Raw genomic sequence first — 16,379 nt, 5'->3', positions numbered from 1 at the left:
GAATTTGAATTTCTCAGCCATACTTATTGTCTCAGCATGAACACCACAGTTCAGAGGGGGAAAAAAATGTTGCTAAGTTGTCTCAGTATCTTTTTTGGGAGACATAATTGGAAAGAAAACATCTTCGCTTGCTTTATCTCACCGCATAGTGTCGGGCTCGCATATGATTACCCCGATAGTATCAGTATCATATCAGTATTCAGGAAAAAACAACAGCGGTATCACGCGTAACAAGCGTGGAATAATAGTGGTGTTAAAGATGGGTGGATGTAATGTGATCATGGGATAAACACACTGTTTCTTTCTCTCTCTCTCTCTATTATTCAAAGCCCTAGTTTGGGAGTTTTTGCTGCCTGTTCTTGATACATCATCTGGTCTAATCGTTGAGCGTATCATGAAGTGTGCTGTGAATAGCTGAAGTTCTGTTCTGGAGTCTCTCAGGACGTACAGAATATTGTACACATGTAGTTCTTGTCCTCACTACACTGAGAAAACAAAGATATTTCTCTATTTTGTGGAGTATATATCTACCTGTACTTTTCAATATTTCACAGCACAGGCATGCTGGGTGGCCGGTCAGATTACAAGGAAGAAGGGAACTATGGAAGTTTTTCCACTGAATTCTTTTTGACGCTATTTGCTTCACCACATAACAAATTCTGAGGGGTTTCACTGAGTCTACTTATGTTTTTATGTTGAAATCCTCCTTATTACTTGGTAATGTGATGAGACGGACACGTAAACGTTAGCTTATATTAAAATAAATCCTTCAAACCGCGGCGCTAGCAGTCATTAGCCAGTGGCTGCTAGCCGCAACAGAAATTTTCCCTCATTCAGCACATAAAAAGATGCTTACCAGTGCAAATGCTTTCCAATTCAACTTTATGAATATCACACTCTCAACCTTGGAGCTGTAGCGACATTTTAAGACTTTTTCTTTTTCTTTTTCTGCTCTGTTTCTTCAACCCTGCAAGGTAAGAACAATAATGATATTCAGTAATACCCTTCTTTCTGTCAAATGGAAGAGAAGAGAAAAATAAATTTATGGATTTTGGTAGTGCTTCAGAATGAGTGCTTGAGAGGCTTATGAGCTTTATGTGTGTTCACAAAATTTTAAATAGAACTTTAACAATTTACTTTAAATATAAGGTGATTTAAATTCTGCTGCTGCCGCAAAACATTCAGTGATGTCTTTGAATTGCTGAAATACTTTTTGAATATATTTAGCACAAAGGAAAACACATCGAAAAATCAATTACATGCAACATGAAGCAAGAACATTTGTTTATGTAATAACAACAAACTAAAAAAAATGACTGCTGAACTGGGAGGCAAGTGTTTATTGGTTTAAAGGTCAAATAGAGTGCAAAGCAACTAGTCCTATCGATTGTGTTATTTCTGTGTCCAGACAGTGGGAAATATTCCAGGGAGGAAGTGTGATTGTCATCAGTGGGAATCAGGTTACTATTGTGCAGAAAATACTGAACTTCCTGGATCAATATCTTTAGAAAAAGAAAAAGGAAAAAAAAAAAAAAGTGTCGCAGGAGATTTCAAGTTGCTCCCAGTACGGATCACAGACAGTTTCTATGGTTGAGTGGCCACGAGGCGGATAATAAATCTCTGTGAAGATCGATAAACATGCCAACTGATTAGCAGCAGATTGGCATACAAGCACAATACACAATAATTCATCTGAATGGGAGCAAAAGAAAAGAAAATCTATAGTGATGATGGTACCGAACTCCATCTGCTCTTACACGAGCTTACAGCAGATACAAGCTTAAAGTGGGAAAAAAGGTCGCTGATATAGAAGTAAAGTTCATGCTTCAGTAGATAAACACTTACCAGAAATCCTCCACACACACACACATATACACACACACTACAAAAGCTGTGCCTCTGGGTTTCAGTGCAGTTGGGTTTTTTCTTTGCAGAATTTGCATGTTTCCCCCGCAGAGATGTAAATTTGAGACCGACTAGAAAATCATTCGTATGGATCGATGTCAGTGTGTGTACTGATCCGTCCAGCTTGACAAACCTTTTGACTGTTTGAGGTGTGGTGATGGGTGCCACAATATTAAAGCCAGTGAAGCTTTGAGTCCGCACTGCAGCGTCAACAGGCCCAGCAATGGGGCTGTGACGTGTCTGGGGTGTACAATGCCTTCGCCCAGAGTCAGCTGGAATCAGTTCCAAGTTGAATAAAGCGGTACAGATGATGAACGGACGGACATTTCCTCCTCTCTGGTGTCTGACGAGGACACAAGCTCTTCAACAAAAATGCAAAATCAACAGCCTCTTGCTTTGGCTTGTCCATGTCGGTGTTCTGTGTGTTCACCGTTGGATTCCCTGGTTTCACCATCAGATCCACGCAGGGTGAATTCAGACTCAAAATAACCCGCAGGCTGCCATTTTCTGTTGCATGTTTTTTTTTTTTTTTTTTTTTTTTTTGGTAGCAGGTAATCCTAGCAGCCTTATTTTCTGAGCCTCCGAATGGTTTTACTCTCCCTCTGTTCTGGTACTTGCTGATCCTGCATCAGATGGTCTGTGAACTGAGTTGTATCTGCTAATTCTCTGGATCTTTGGAGCCAAACCTCACCGCTGTTTCTCATCTTTTTCCTAGACGTTGCTCGCTGCCTCGTGAAGCCATCCGTCGGTGTGTGTCTGCTCTCACTCACAGCTCACCCCTTTTAAAGGTTTCAAGCAGCAGAACCACACTGGAGAGGTGAGAAACACTAGATTACTGTGGATGTGTTAAACCAAACAGCTCACACAGATTTCCCTATCAGTCACCATGAATGCAGTTCATCATAATAAAGAGAATATTAAATATTCTTTCAAGTCTGTAGTTGCCTATAAATAAATGAATGCATGATTAAATAAATGAACAAAACAGAAAACCAACTTACCTCCTCATCACCTACTCCCGTTGCCTCTCAGCTGCAACTGTGTGAAAATATGAAATATAACACAAATGTTTTTTTGTTTTTTTTCTGAGCTAAAGTTAGTGTTGACATTTCTTTGTTGCCACAAAGCAGGAGGCAACACTGGCATTCATTCAAGTGCTTATTCAACACGTGTTTCCAATGTGTTCAGAAAGTTAATAGAGACTTAGAAGTTCAAAACATGACTTCAGTCCATCACAATGCCTGTGTGACAATAGCTTTTTGTAGCTGTGGGGATTTGACTTGCTTTATGAGGGTTTGGTTTCTATTAAGAAATCTGAAACTGGAGCATCAACAGTGAAGAGGAGGCAGATGCTGGATTCTGACAGGATCTGCTTTTCTTGTCTGCTAACAAATAAGACGAACATCTTTCTTTTCCCGCTTGTCACATTGCAAAGACGTGACTTATTGGTACTGACCTGATATCGAACAGAAGTTCACAATGTCCAAGCTCGTTCCTCACTGTATCTAGCAGATTAATAACAAGGCTCTGTTCACAGCACGGCGAGCGAGACTGATCTGTTATGGGTGAAATACAAAGAGTTGATATGTGGGCTTCTGATTATATAAAATTTTCTCTTAAAGTCTGGTCTCTTGGTTGAGATATGTGCTCTCTGTTCGGCATGTATAAATATTCCAGTGAAACATGGGGGGATCAAAAGGAACGATTTCCCAGAGGCTGGGTTATTTGTGGGACTGTGAGCTATCTGGGCGCAAAACACCCATTTGTCAGATGGTGACATGAAACAGGACCATCAGAAGATGGTCGCGATCTGAGAATTCTCTTTCCCCTTTTAGTCGTCGGCCAACGTATCCCATGAGGGAGCGCAGATTTTACACAATGAGCCCATTATTGTCTATTTACTTCTAATTTATTTATTTTTTTACAGCGGAGGGAGCGATAAGCTCGTCATGGTCACATGTGAGTTGATCTACAATGCACACAATGCAGTGGCCCCTGCCTTGTGATGCAGATGTATGAGGGTTTGATGGCATGCTGCCTTGCCGGGAGGTTTATCTCTGGTGCCACAAAACCCATTCTTCACTCCTGACCTTCAGTGCCACTGTGCATATCCTTGAATGAAAAAATAAGGAAAGTGTTTTGCATTGATCCGCAATATATTTTTTTCCAGCAGTTTATCAAAACAAGCCTGCAAAAGTCCACTCTCCCTCCTCAGACGTCAGGGCGAGAATTTAAAAGTTGTTTGGCCACTGTCCCACCCTGTCAGGGTGATTCAGTTTGAATAATATCAACTCTGCACACTGGTGATTTCAAAAGTGCCCCTCTAAGTTGAAGTTCGTTGCTGAGTCACCATGTTAGAGGAGAGTAATTGTAGGTGACAGCGCTATGGGCGACAGCACAGCGCAGACAACAACCAACCCATGAATTGATGCTGCCGAAATATGCAGAGTCATCTCTGTTGTGTCAGCACACTATCCCTTAAGGAGAGACTGGCACTGAACTCATAAAAACTGTGTGGCTTACCAGCGCAGCGGGTGTGGGAGCCAGATGGGCCGTCGCACGGCTTGACCAACCAACACAAGTGAGACAATCCTGCAATGATCTTTAATTAACGCCTCATCTTTTAGTGCAGCACTTCCCGATATTAATATAAGAACCATACTGACGTCAAACCCTCTGTATGTGGCTGTCTTATATTGCATGAGGTCTGCGATTCCGTGTGAATTTCCATTGTGCGCACGCCCCTAAAGATCTGTGTAATGCAATTGCTTTAAGCCATTGATTTAACAGCAGTGACTGTCGGGGACAGAACGATAAAACTGATTGAAGAGCACAGTTTACACCCAAGCAGATTTGCAGTTAAACAGAACGGATGATCACTTCGTACTGACTGGAAATCCTGCGTGTGGCAGGGACGGACACAGCTGAACATCTGGAGGTGGCCGGGTGGCAGCGGGTCGATGCGTAAAGGATTAAAATCTGTGTGCAAAAAAAAAAAAAAACTGCAGGAGAAAATGAATTGAAACGTGACTGTTGTTGCATTCATACAGAAATGGATGGATGGATGGATGGATGGATGGACACAAGGATGGATGGATGGAATATGAAGGAACCTATGACAATAGAAGAATTTATGACAATAGGTGAAATATAAAGACTTAGAAATTTCCAAATAAATTTATTAGGCCAGAGCTAGAGGTGTTCTCATCTTATTCCCCACGGTTCCCAACAGCCATTAACAGTAATACATTACAGTGTTGAAAACATTAGCATTCCTGTCTTCATTACTGAAATCATTCTCCCCTTTGATTTCTGCTTGTGCACTGACATTTCATTTGCACAACCCCGAAATTATATGTTGTAGATTTGGTTAATTGTCTCCAATTTGGGGAAATTATAACAGCAAAATACATTAATATTCTTTCCTGCTTCATCCAACTTGGCATCATAAAAGGATCCCATCTGGGATTTGGGACTAAGGGAAGATATTCTTGTTGTGGGGTAAAAGTATATTGACGTTGAAATAGTCAAGCAAAATACTAAAGTTGTAGAAACAAAAATAAGGAATAAGAGTGCAGTGAAGTCTGAGTGAATGAGTGAAATACATCGCGTGAGTAAATACTGATACTGATACACAGTCGATATAGTTATTTTTAATAGTATATAAACTTTTCAACGTTTCATATTGAGGTTGGAGATACTGTGTTTTGCATTTTTATGACTCAGAAGATTAAACTATCACATATTTTAAGGCTTCAAGTTTTTTCGTGCGTAATAAATCCGATCTGAAAAAGATTAAAGTTTCGCTGTTTGAGTTGAATAAAGTTCCAATCTGACTTTGAGCTGCACCTAAGAGTCCGGAAAGTTGACGAGGTGAAGGCTTCAGCCTCCTGGAACACATCCCTCATCTGAAAGCATATTTTCAACGCATAAGTGTAACTTTTCCCTGTGAGGGGAGCGTCGTCTGTGCGCGCGGCGTGGTGATTTTAATGAGAGTGGACCCGACAGGCAGAAGGCTTGCACGCGCAAAAAACCATCCACGCACGTGACTTGGGACACCGTTTCTCGCACAAAAATTACATTTCAACGGGCCCACCTCCAGGGAGCGTGTCACCGCGCCGAGCCTCACCTGCGTGGCCCGGGAAGCGGCGCGGAGCGCGGGGCTCGCTGCGCCTCCCTGCGCGCGCGCGCGCTGCCGTGTCTCTTTAAGTACAGCAGGCAGTGCTGTTGGTCCGTGTGGGAGCGCAGGGCGCACGGTGCGGCGCTGCCTCTCCGCAGCGGGCAAACAGTCTTCCTCCTCATCGGATAGGCGACAGAAAACACGGGTCGGCCGGCCGGACGCGTCGCAGCCCACGTTCTGACCGCGAGCGGATGACCGGAGCCGCGGAAACCGAGCGGGGAGCCGTGTCCGCGGGACTGGTGCGTACCGGAGCGCCCGTCAGGCCATTAACATTACTCCCTCCCCTCTCCGAGTGAGGAGCTCGGAGCGTGTAGCGGTTCATCTGCGGTACAGTAGACTATTGAGCAGCGCCGGGAGAGAGACCGCACGAGCTAATGAGATTGGGAAAATAATGTTAATTATCTGTGGAGGCGCAGCGGAAAGTGCTGTGCAGAGAGAGCGCGGCGGCTGCAGATCGCAGAGAAGACGGACCATCTTCAGCTGAGTTAACTGCAACATCAGAGCTGAAGCCTTCTCCTGACTCATGTTTGAGGTAAGAAGAAAACCACCTACATTTCATATCCTGTTTGATAGAAGCTGTGCAGCTGGCTGGTTAAATCAGTGTTTGCAGAAGTCATGAAATCTCCGTGGAGCTTCACTCACATGGATCTGTCTGGTTTCTGTCTGTGATTTAGACAAAACATCAAGCCAAAAGTGAGTTTTCCCTCATTTTTCTCACGTGTGTGTCATTTTGAACAAACGCTGATTGAAAGACGAAGCCGTTACTTGTTAGACACTAATAACGTGTCGTGTACTTTGATAAGACTACATCTGGAGTTATTACAGATCACAAAACTATCTTAATTATAACTTGAATAAGAGCACTTTCAAAGGAAAGTTACAAAGAGCTTCCCATCAAAGAAGAGCAGGCTCAATAACACAAATACAATGCCTCCTAAGACCCTTGTCTGGTGTGCTTTTTTTTATGTCTCCTGGCTGTTTGGGTTAAGTCGGAGCTATTAAGTATAATAACCAAACTTTGTTCTTGCAAAAGATGATTTCCTCATATATGGACAGTCGAGCTTTCAGAACATTAAAAATAAATCCTGTCTGTATGAGTTCAAAAAGGCCCAATTACTATTAAAACCAAATGTTACCTTTCCACAGTAAATAGTTCTCTCAGAAATCACTGTCCTCATATGTTGTGTTCAGGGTCTCAGGAGGTGAAAACAATCCAATTCAATTAAAAGCAGTACAAGTAGAACACTGGATTACAAAAAGTCTGCTTTCTATTTAGACAAACCACCATAGACAAACCACCATCATGCTTCGTCTCCTGAAGAGAACATCCTGTTTGCGTTTCCTCTTTTAATACCTTTCCGCTGGTGTGACAGATGTGCCGTGCTTCGCTCGGTGACCAGTAAGCATCCCATGCATTAGGCTGTGAGCAGGTGCATGCTGGGTGGCCCTGCACGCTCAGCCTCGCCCTCCACATTTGCCCCAAAGTGTGAAGATGATGGTTTTTCTTTCGAGCACACCTGCTAATTTTTACCCAGAGGTGTGAGTCAGACTCTGAAAACAGACATTGCCTAACCTCTCTGTGTTCACTTGTTTCTTAAGTTTTTGGTCACAGATCTGCTTATGTTGTGTTGCATTGTCAGATTTCCCCTTGTCTGCCCTCTAAACTTGTTTATTTTCATTTGTTTGTGAAGAAAATGCGATTTTCTGACTGAGGGTTGTCTTGGCAGTTTTGCTTTATGTTATTTTCTTCCAAGCAAACTCACCAAATATATTACGATTTCTACTTCTTCACTGAGTGAATTTGCTGCTTTTTCTGTCTTTTGTACCATTTTAAATGTAGAATTTCAAGGTTTTGACGTAGTTTCAGCAGACGAAAGAATTTCAGAAAATTTTTCATAAAGTTCATATTCTGTGCTCTTAAATTATATAAAATGACAGAAATGAAAAACTTGTCTTACGATAAACGCTTTCAGAATTAGCCCCACTTGGCAACTATTAATGACTCTTTAGAAATGATTTGAAATGAGTGGCTCATCTGCCCCGTTTCTCTTCTTTCTGATGACCTTGTTGTCCTGTAGATCATTGTATCGAACCAGCTGCTCATTGTACGGCGTTGGAAGTGGAAGGCCAAGGTTCTCCTCAAGATTGATCACGATGCTGCTAAAATCAATTGATGAAGGGCTCTAATTACAATGTTCTTGCTATTTCAGCACTCGTGACAGTAAATAAAAAGGATCCAGCGTGTCAGACCTCTTGTTATGGCAGGTCGAGCACGGCACTTAGTTCATAGAAGTGAATCTAGACCAAGCTGAATTGATCAATATCATGATCATCATTGTACAATAACACCTCCCCCTTCCCCTCCTCTTTTAATTCTAGCTACAGTCACTACTAATGCTGGTCTGAGGCATATTAAAATAGTATTTTGGTTGTCCTTGTTTTGGGCAGAAACATGGGAATGGTCATTTAAGAAATAAAATCAAGTAGATTTTATTGTTGCGAACAGCGGCGGATTTGTCCCGTGAACTCAGTTCTTCCCCCGGGGCAGAAGTGAACCGACATCAGGGAAACATGCCAGCAGCCGAAATTCAAATTTGTGCACTTGTGAAATAGAGAATGCGTTCTCCAGCGCCGCGGCTGATGTGCTGAATAATCGGGGTCAAAGTCGGTGCACCAGAGGCCCCGTGGCATTTAAGTGGAACCTAGAAATGACTGCTTTGCTGAGATTAAACCATATGTACACACATATTTATCTTAATACTGAATTTAATTTGACATTTTCACACACAAGCTTAGCCGTGGTTGCAGTGGAGGTCCCGAAAGTTGCTCAGATATTATTTGTGTAACGACTGGGTGGCCGGCGGCGGAGCGAGAAGGCTTTGAATTCCTCCAGAGCTTATTTCTTCATCCTCTCAGCGACCTCTCGGGGACGTGCCGTGGATCACATCCAATGGCTGCGAGCTTTGAAGATCGTCACAGGAACTGACAAGAATTTCAGTTTTGCACGCCTGTGCGAGCTATGACAGCGAAACGACAGCGGCGCGGCGCGAGCTGCATGTAGGCTGGACGACGCGCTCGTTCCTGCTGTATCACCGTCAAGAAAGGATGTCAAGGACCCTCATTAAGGCGCCAGCGGAAATAGCAAAGTAGAGATACTTCGCCATCTTTGCCAAAGCTGTGTTGAAAGTTACCATTTATAGTGTCTCATGTTCCAAAAGCAGAATACACTAAATTCTACTTTTTGCTGGAGTGAACCAAATTCTGAAGTCATGCTTAGATTCATTATTTTTTCACGATACCATTTATTACTTCTTGAAAGAAAATCCTTGCTGACCTTTGCACAGATCCGAGGAGCGGGTCAGCTTTGTTAAATGCGTATCTCAGTCAGATTTTCAGCTTATTGCAGGATTATTCACAACCGCAGACGGCTTCCGTAAGATGGATCCAGATAATGGCTGCCGAGACAGGTGGTAAGAAAACGCTGGGAGGGAAACATCACACGACGGAGGAGCCAAGCTCAAAACTGTTACTGAAGTCCAGGGATTTTGATAGATTTTATCACCAATGTTAATTTATTTAGTCTCAGATTGAAGTGGGTGAATACAACCAGACATAGAAAACCATTAATCCCACAATTGAATTCAGATAACACAGCTAAATACCAGATTCCAATTTTGTTTGCTGTGTAAATTTCATTGGCGTTTTCTAATTACCCTTTGATTTTTATTACAAGTAATGGCGCAGTGAGAAATTCTCCCAGTGACTGAATATCATCTAAATGCAATAATATTTTTGAACACAGACTTGCTGTTTTTTGGCTTTTCTTTCAGACAAGGACACCCTGCTGAGGATACGTTTAATCCAGACAGGATTAATATGAAGTGTGTCTGTCTCTCAGAGGCATGGTGTGAGGCATATGCCCCAGTAGCGACTCGGCGCTCTGCTTCAGGGTTTGGTCTGGATGCTAAATAAGACAGGAAGTTCCTACACGATTCGTAAATCTGTTTATTTTCAAACGACAACCTCCTGCGTTGACAATGGATTTATGCATGTTTCACTTCAATAATTAAAGCTTACGTCATATAGTGTGATAACAGGCCAGAAGTCAGAGGTGCAAAAGTACAAAAACAATATAAGAAATAGGACAAAAATGAATGAAACCAACATCTGCTTCCCTTTGAAGGCGCCGCTGACAGAAACTGCAGTTATGCAATGGAACAAATGCAAGATAACGACCGCAGCGACACAGTGTGTTGAACTGAATGTGTTTCAATCGGATGCATTTTCAGTTGTAAGAAAAACACTGTTTAAAATGGTACCGTTTAAATTGTCCTGTTCTAGGAAAAATGAGAAAAATAAGGTGAATGTTTAAGACATTTTGTTACAATCAGGAAATTAACAGTCTCATCAAAATAAGTACTGATTCAGTTTTCAAGTATTGTAAGTACTTGCCGCTGTGCTTAGTCAATGAAAAAGTGGCATTAGTGCATTTCTATTATTTATTGTGTCTTTCGTTTGATCCATCATCAGAGTGACAGTGACTCTGGTCTCACAGTCACTTGAATGTGGAAAGATTTGCTTCCACATCATTTTTCTTCCTTCACTGATCACATTAGTTTATGCGCATGTCATGTCTTTTCCACCATGTACCGTGTTGTAATTCGGCTGCTGCGTCTCCCATGTTTATGCATTTACATGTTCTTGTTGAACATTAGTACGCCCCGTACAAGAAAACAGAACATCTCCGCGGCGCCCTCAGGGAATTCCTCTGCGTTTGTCACAAGCTCTCAGTGAAACTTGAGAGGAGTTGATTCAGATGTGGCAGCGAAAGGTCAAAAGTCGCCGTGGCCTCAAAAAACATGTTTTTGTTGCCTCAGGAATTTCCTCACTAATTTCAGACAAATATTTAAGGAGATAATGTGATGAAGTGGTGACATTTTATGTTCTGAAGTTCAAAGATAGAATTAGATGATGATGATTTTGTAATTTTTATCCCTATAGACACATTTATAATCATTATTTTAACAACCTAACATAATTGAAGGAGATTACAACCCTATTGTATTGCTTGCAGTGGTCACTGAAGCCCATTCTTTCAGTTAAAATTTTGTTAGAATGGATTATGTTTTCTAAACATTAGCTTCTTTGCAGCAGAATCCAGTTCCAGACACATGCATTATGTAAGTCCGAACCGACCGGGCTGCGAAGTGCCACTTCACTGATCGAAACAGACACACAAAACATTCAGCCTCAAATCTAAGTTGATGTTATAAATTTTGAATCACAGAATTCTGCCTTTGTAGTCTGGAGAAAAACAAAATCTCTCCTATTTGATTATATCTCGCCCAAACTGGCTTGATTAAACATCCTCCATTATTTTGGAGGTCAGTCGGCGTCCCGGCCGAGTCTCCCCTCCGTCTGACCCGCTCTCCCTCCGCTTGCGTCCGCGCCGTCAGGCTGACTCACAACCGTCTGAACGGCAGCCGCTCAGGGGAGGCGGGAGGCTCCACATCAAAACGTGTGCGAGAGGAGGAAAAAAGAGGAGGGAAGTGTGTCAAAGCAGCTGGGAGAATGAAAGCAGACGAGGAGGAGACGATAAAGAGAAAACGGGCAAACACAAAAGACACATTTTCTGCGGCCCGTGGCCCTAACCTTGAGACGGAGCCAGGCGGCGAGATTAACACATCATCACTGTAATTGCTCACCTCAAGTCGCAGACCCTCTTGTTCTTTCTTCAACCTAATCCATGCTTCACAGAAAGGCCCTTTGTTGGTGTTAAACTGCAGGGCTCTGTTTTCCGTGCCGCACCGACGGAGGTTCAACCTGGCAACCGCGCAGCCTTTAAAGGGAGAAATGTAGTTTACCACCTCCAGTTTTAGGAACCAGGGGATAAAATGGTCTGCCTGTGCTCCACAGCGAAGTATTTATCCTCGGGTAATGTTCTTGACCTTGGACTTAAGCTCCATTTATACTCCCAAATGAGTTTCCACATTGAAGGTATTTATATAGCATGAATGTGAAAATGAAGATAACAACCTCATTTGTTTCCAAGATGTTGATATTAGCGATCAGTGCTTTGGAGTTTCCACAGCTTGAGGAACAATGCGCCGAGTGACATTACTCCGTCTGTGAAAACACATCCGGGCTTCCGTTTTTTTTTTAAAGAGGTTGTCAGGAGAATTTGAAAAAGGCCTGTCCCAACAATACTGCGGTAAAGCAGTGGGAGCCCCGGCGCGATAAAGAACCTGGAGGAGCGGAGCCCCCTGTGCGCCTGTCAGCCTGGGCAGTCCGTTTCAGCACAGGCTTCAGATCTCCTTTCAGCCTGCTGGGCCCTAATTGGCCTGTCACACTTTCCAGAAAAATTTGTCAGGCTGCTGTGAAATTATCCACTCTGCCACTTCACGTGCGCTCTCCTGTTCCTGGGTCATGCCGGAATAAAAGTTGCTTTAACCGATAAACTGTTTTTGCATATTTCCTGCAGGGTCTGGGTTATTAAAGTTTAAGTCGTACATCCTCATGATAGTTTGGCGCTTGGTAATTGCACCTACTGGGATTTCATACCAGGCTGCAGCCAAGCGGCACCTTATTTGCGCACACCTGAAGTGGAGGCTTATTATTCTTACACCCAGCCGCCCATGTTGTTCTATTAATTTCCAGCGGCACGCAGGATAAGTGTCTAAGTTTATCCCTTTATCAGCTGCGTGTCTGAATCTGGCAGCCGGCAGAGCGCACACGCACGAGCTCCCCGTGTCAGCGCTCGTGTTATCCGTCTGTCAGCGGCGCTGCTCAGGTCGGTCGCGATGTTGGGAACTATCACACGCGGCAAATGAACTACGCCTGGTCGGCCACGAGGCCCTTGCCACGCCGTGTCAACCCTCATCGCCGCCGTTCCCCCGGTGACGATGCAGATGTCTTTCCCAGGTTGCTCAGGGGCAGGATGACTCAGCTCCGGCTCCGACGCGGCGCCTGGGTGACTTCTGGTTCAGATCCTCTCCTCAGTGAACCGGCAACTCAAACAAGAAGTGACTGCACCGTTAGTCTGAGCCCAAAACACAAGCTGCATTATTTACCCACACTTTTAGCTGCTCTCAGCCTTTTCAATCGACGCTTTCATGCACTTATTTGATGATATTTCACCTTTAAGAAAGCACAGGAAGGCTTTTGAGAAAGTTTTTCTCCTGTGGATTTATGGGAAGCATTTTTTTTTGGAAACAAGTTTGTTTTGGGGGTTTTCCTCTGCAGACAGAGTCCCTCTAATTTCCAGAGGCAGGAATTTATAACTATAGCACCTATATCAACACCGCTCTGCAGGAATTGGAAGGTGTGACTATACAGTATCGTTTTAGGGTTGAATTGAAGTAATCATTCAAAGATCTTCAACCAGTGCATATTTTTTTTATTTTTCTGTTGTTGGAAAAACAATAATTGAGCACTTGGCTGTCTTCTTGCTGCTTCCTCAAAAGTTTGTGCTTCTGTATAACACACACACACACACACACACACACACACACACACACACACACACACACACACACGCAGATACACAGACACCCATAGAGTTGTAAACACACGCAGTCCTCCTCTTTCGTCTTGGCTTCAGAGATGTTGTTTCATGTTGCATCAGAGGAACAGTGAAGCGCTACTGTATGTGCTCGTCATATTTTATTCATCCTAGGAGAGGCTCTTGCACCGACGCTCGTTCCTTCCTGCGAGTCCAAAGCAGGCAGCTGTCAGAAAGCCTGAATCCCCCGACACTTCGCCCATTTCCTACCACTTTGACACACGTGCACGTGCGCATGTACCATACGTGCACGTATGTTCCCATACAAGCACAATTAATGACATAATAGAGGATGTTCCTGTGTACAAATACATGTGCAATCCTCCCGCCAGAAGTGGCCTCCGATTGGGAAACATTTGGTTACAACAAAGTGTGAAACGCGTCATTTTCACGACTTTCGAGAAGGAAGGTACAGTCTTGATCAGATGAACTTCCATACAGTTGTTTTTCAGGACATTTGTTTTAACAATCGAAGAAAAATTGTACTATTTGATAAAGTGCAGAGTCCTGGTAAAAAAAAAAAAGCGAATCAATAGAGTTATTGTATGTTATGCAGTTCAGCTACGGCGTCGATATGAAACACACATTCATAGTTTGAGTATAAAGCTCAGTAAAGAGAACAGCAGAGAGCAAAACAAGTTGAGTCGCCGTCAATACAAAAAGGGTTCAGTCACAGTTTTGCTGTTTCCTACAGAGCCCAGACAACAAACAGTGACCGCACGAAAACATCAACAACTTCCAAACAACATCGTTTAAAATAGAACATATGAGCAAGAGAGCCTCTAACGATGCTCTTATCTAATTGGAAAGGATATGTTGACAGCAGGCCTCTGGTGCTGCTCGACCTTTACAGGCAGATTTGCGTGATGCTGATGAGGCCCATGGTTCACTACACATTTTGCAAGGCATGCTTACAGAGCCCACTGTTATATGTACACACTTCATGCTCCTCAAATGAATGCATCCAGACGACTGCACCCGGCTCGCCTCCCTGCGTGATTGTGCACAGTGAACAGCTCATCAGAAACAGCCACAAAGCTTGTGTACACAGCAGCCGGCGTCAGACGAGCGGGCCGCTCTCACACGACCGCTTCATTCACCCGCTTTCAGAGGAAGTAAAGTCAGATTGTATCAGCGCGCGAAGATGTTCGCTGCAATTTAGCGTCAGTTTTGTGATTAATGACTGTGCCGCGTTGATTCGTCTAACTCTAACCCCCACATCAACAACTGCTTCAGCGAGTCGTAATTTCTCCAACGAAAAACAACTCCATCAGCCCGGGTGTCAAATACTTTCTGCTGTGAGTTTTTTTGTGTGTGTGTGTGTGTGTGAGTGTGTAGGTGGTGAAGGCAATATAGACTGCATACTAACAGCAAAAACATTTTTCCAGTGCAGACAAGGAAAATAAAAAAAGATTTATGTCAAGACTGAAGACACATGTTTTGGCTGCATTATAGTTTGCTCTGTGGAAAGTCAAAGAAAAATGAAAATGTTGTTCCTGTGGTTGATTTCTCCACATATTACCGCCTCGACAAGAATTCAGCTCTGTGTGCTTTTTGTTAAACACGGTAGTTTCTCAACCACTCAAGCCTCGCTCAGCCAAAGAGAAACTGATGCCGCTGGCGTCTGATCGTTCATCATGCGTTGCGGCTGATTGTTCCGATGATGTGGATGAAGACTGAGTGTCACACGTCAGTGTGTCGACGGCGCCGTTGGAGAGATGACTGGTGACACATTGATTACAGGGCTCAATCAAAATCTTAACATTTCCTTCCTGGAGAGATGTAGTTTTTATATATGACTCCCTGTGTGACGCACCACAGAAATTACTTTGAGCAGTTGGTTATTTGTTGTGTTTATTTCTGCCTTCGTATGGATGTTTTTTTGGGGGGATGGGGGGCATAAAACATGTTGCAAATACATAATTTTGAACCTTTTTGTGATTTGAACACTAATGTACACTTAAAAATCACACAAAATGATCAAAAAAATACTAGAATACAAGTCTATACAAAAGACATTATGTCAGATTTTTGGTCCACAATTATGTTTTAGCTGAACGCTTCACCGAAAATCTTTTAAACCTGTTGTTTGGTTGAGACGACAGCTTGCAGTTTGAGGATCTTGTATGGCCTGAAGTGATCCCAGCATGTGGTGCTGCGAACACCAACGCATACGCATACGCCAGACGACATCGTTAGTTAACTCTTTAATCCTCTTTGTTGCGCAACCTTAAATGCTGCAGACTTACGGCGTGTTCAGGAGGAACTGGGAGGTGGGAACGGTCCCACTTCCCTTTGGAGAAACGCACCTGAGTGTGGTCCAGCTGGACAAGCAGGAGGTTTGTGAGAGCAGGTCTGACATACCTCAGTATTGCAGTAAGAGTTTTTCTCAGTCTTAAATAGTTATTTTTTTTAATTATTATTCTTGCTTATAGTCATTTGCATAAATTATTAAATGCTCTCTCACAACTTCAGTGAAATAGCCCTGCTTTTTTTTTCAATTAAAAGCTTTACAGCAACAGCTATTAAGATTCTTAGATGTATTTAGTGTTGAAAAAGGAATGACTGTTTGTATCTTTTCTGGATTCTAACAGCAGCAGTAAAGCAGGACTGCAGGAAGCGGACACGTTGAATGCTTATTTCTGCATATGAATCCTGTAAGCCACCGTTCCACTTTCCAGCTGTATGAATGCTGCATTATGCACCTGTCAGAGTCAAATAAAAAGCAAGCAT

General features: G+C 43.1%; 1 protein-coding gene across 2 annotated transcripts in view; it reads left to right on the top strand.

Moving 5' to 3' along the window:
• Window positions 1-16,379, top strand: part of wscd2 (WSC domain containing 2) — a 50,961-nt gene that overhangs the window by 8,613 nt on the left and 25,969 nt on the right. The window contains exons 2-3 of one of the 2 annotated variants that reach the window (XM_030104619.1): window positions 5,658-5,664; window positions 6,539-6,617. The gene's annotated coding sequence lies outside the window, so the exon portion shown is untranslated. Of the gene's footprint in view, window positions 1-5,657; window positions 5,665-6,133; window positions 6,618-16,379 lie in introns of those variants that run through there. The other variant, XM_030104618.1, reaches the window with a different exon arrangement.

This window comes from Salarias fasciatus, chromosome 12 (genome assembly GCF_902148845.1).
Source record: "Salarias fasciatus chromosome 12, fSalaFa1.1, whole genome shotgun sequence".
Lineage (NCBI taxonomy): Eukaryota > Metazoa > Chordata > Actinopteri > Blenniiformes > Blenniidae > Salarias > Salarias fasciatus.
This window is presented reverse-complemented; position numbering and strand designations above follow the sequence as displayed.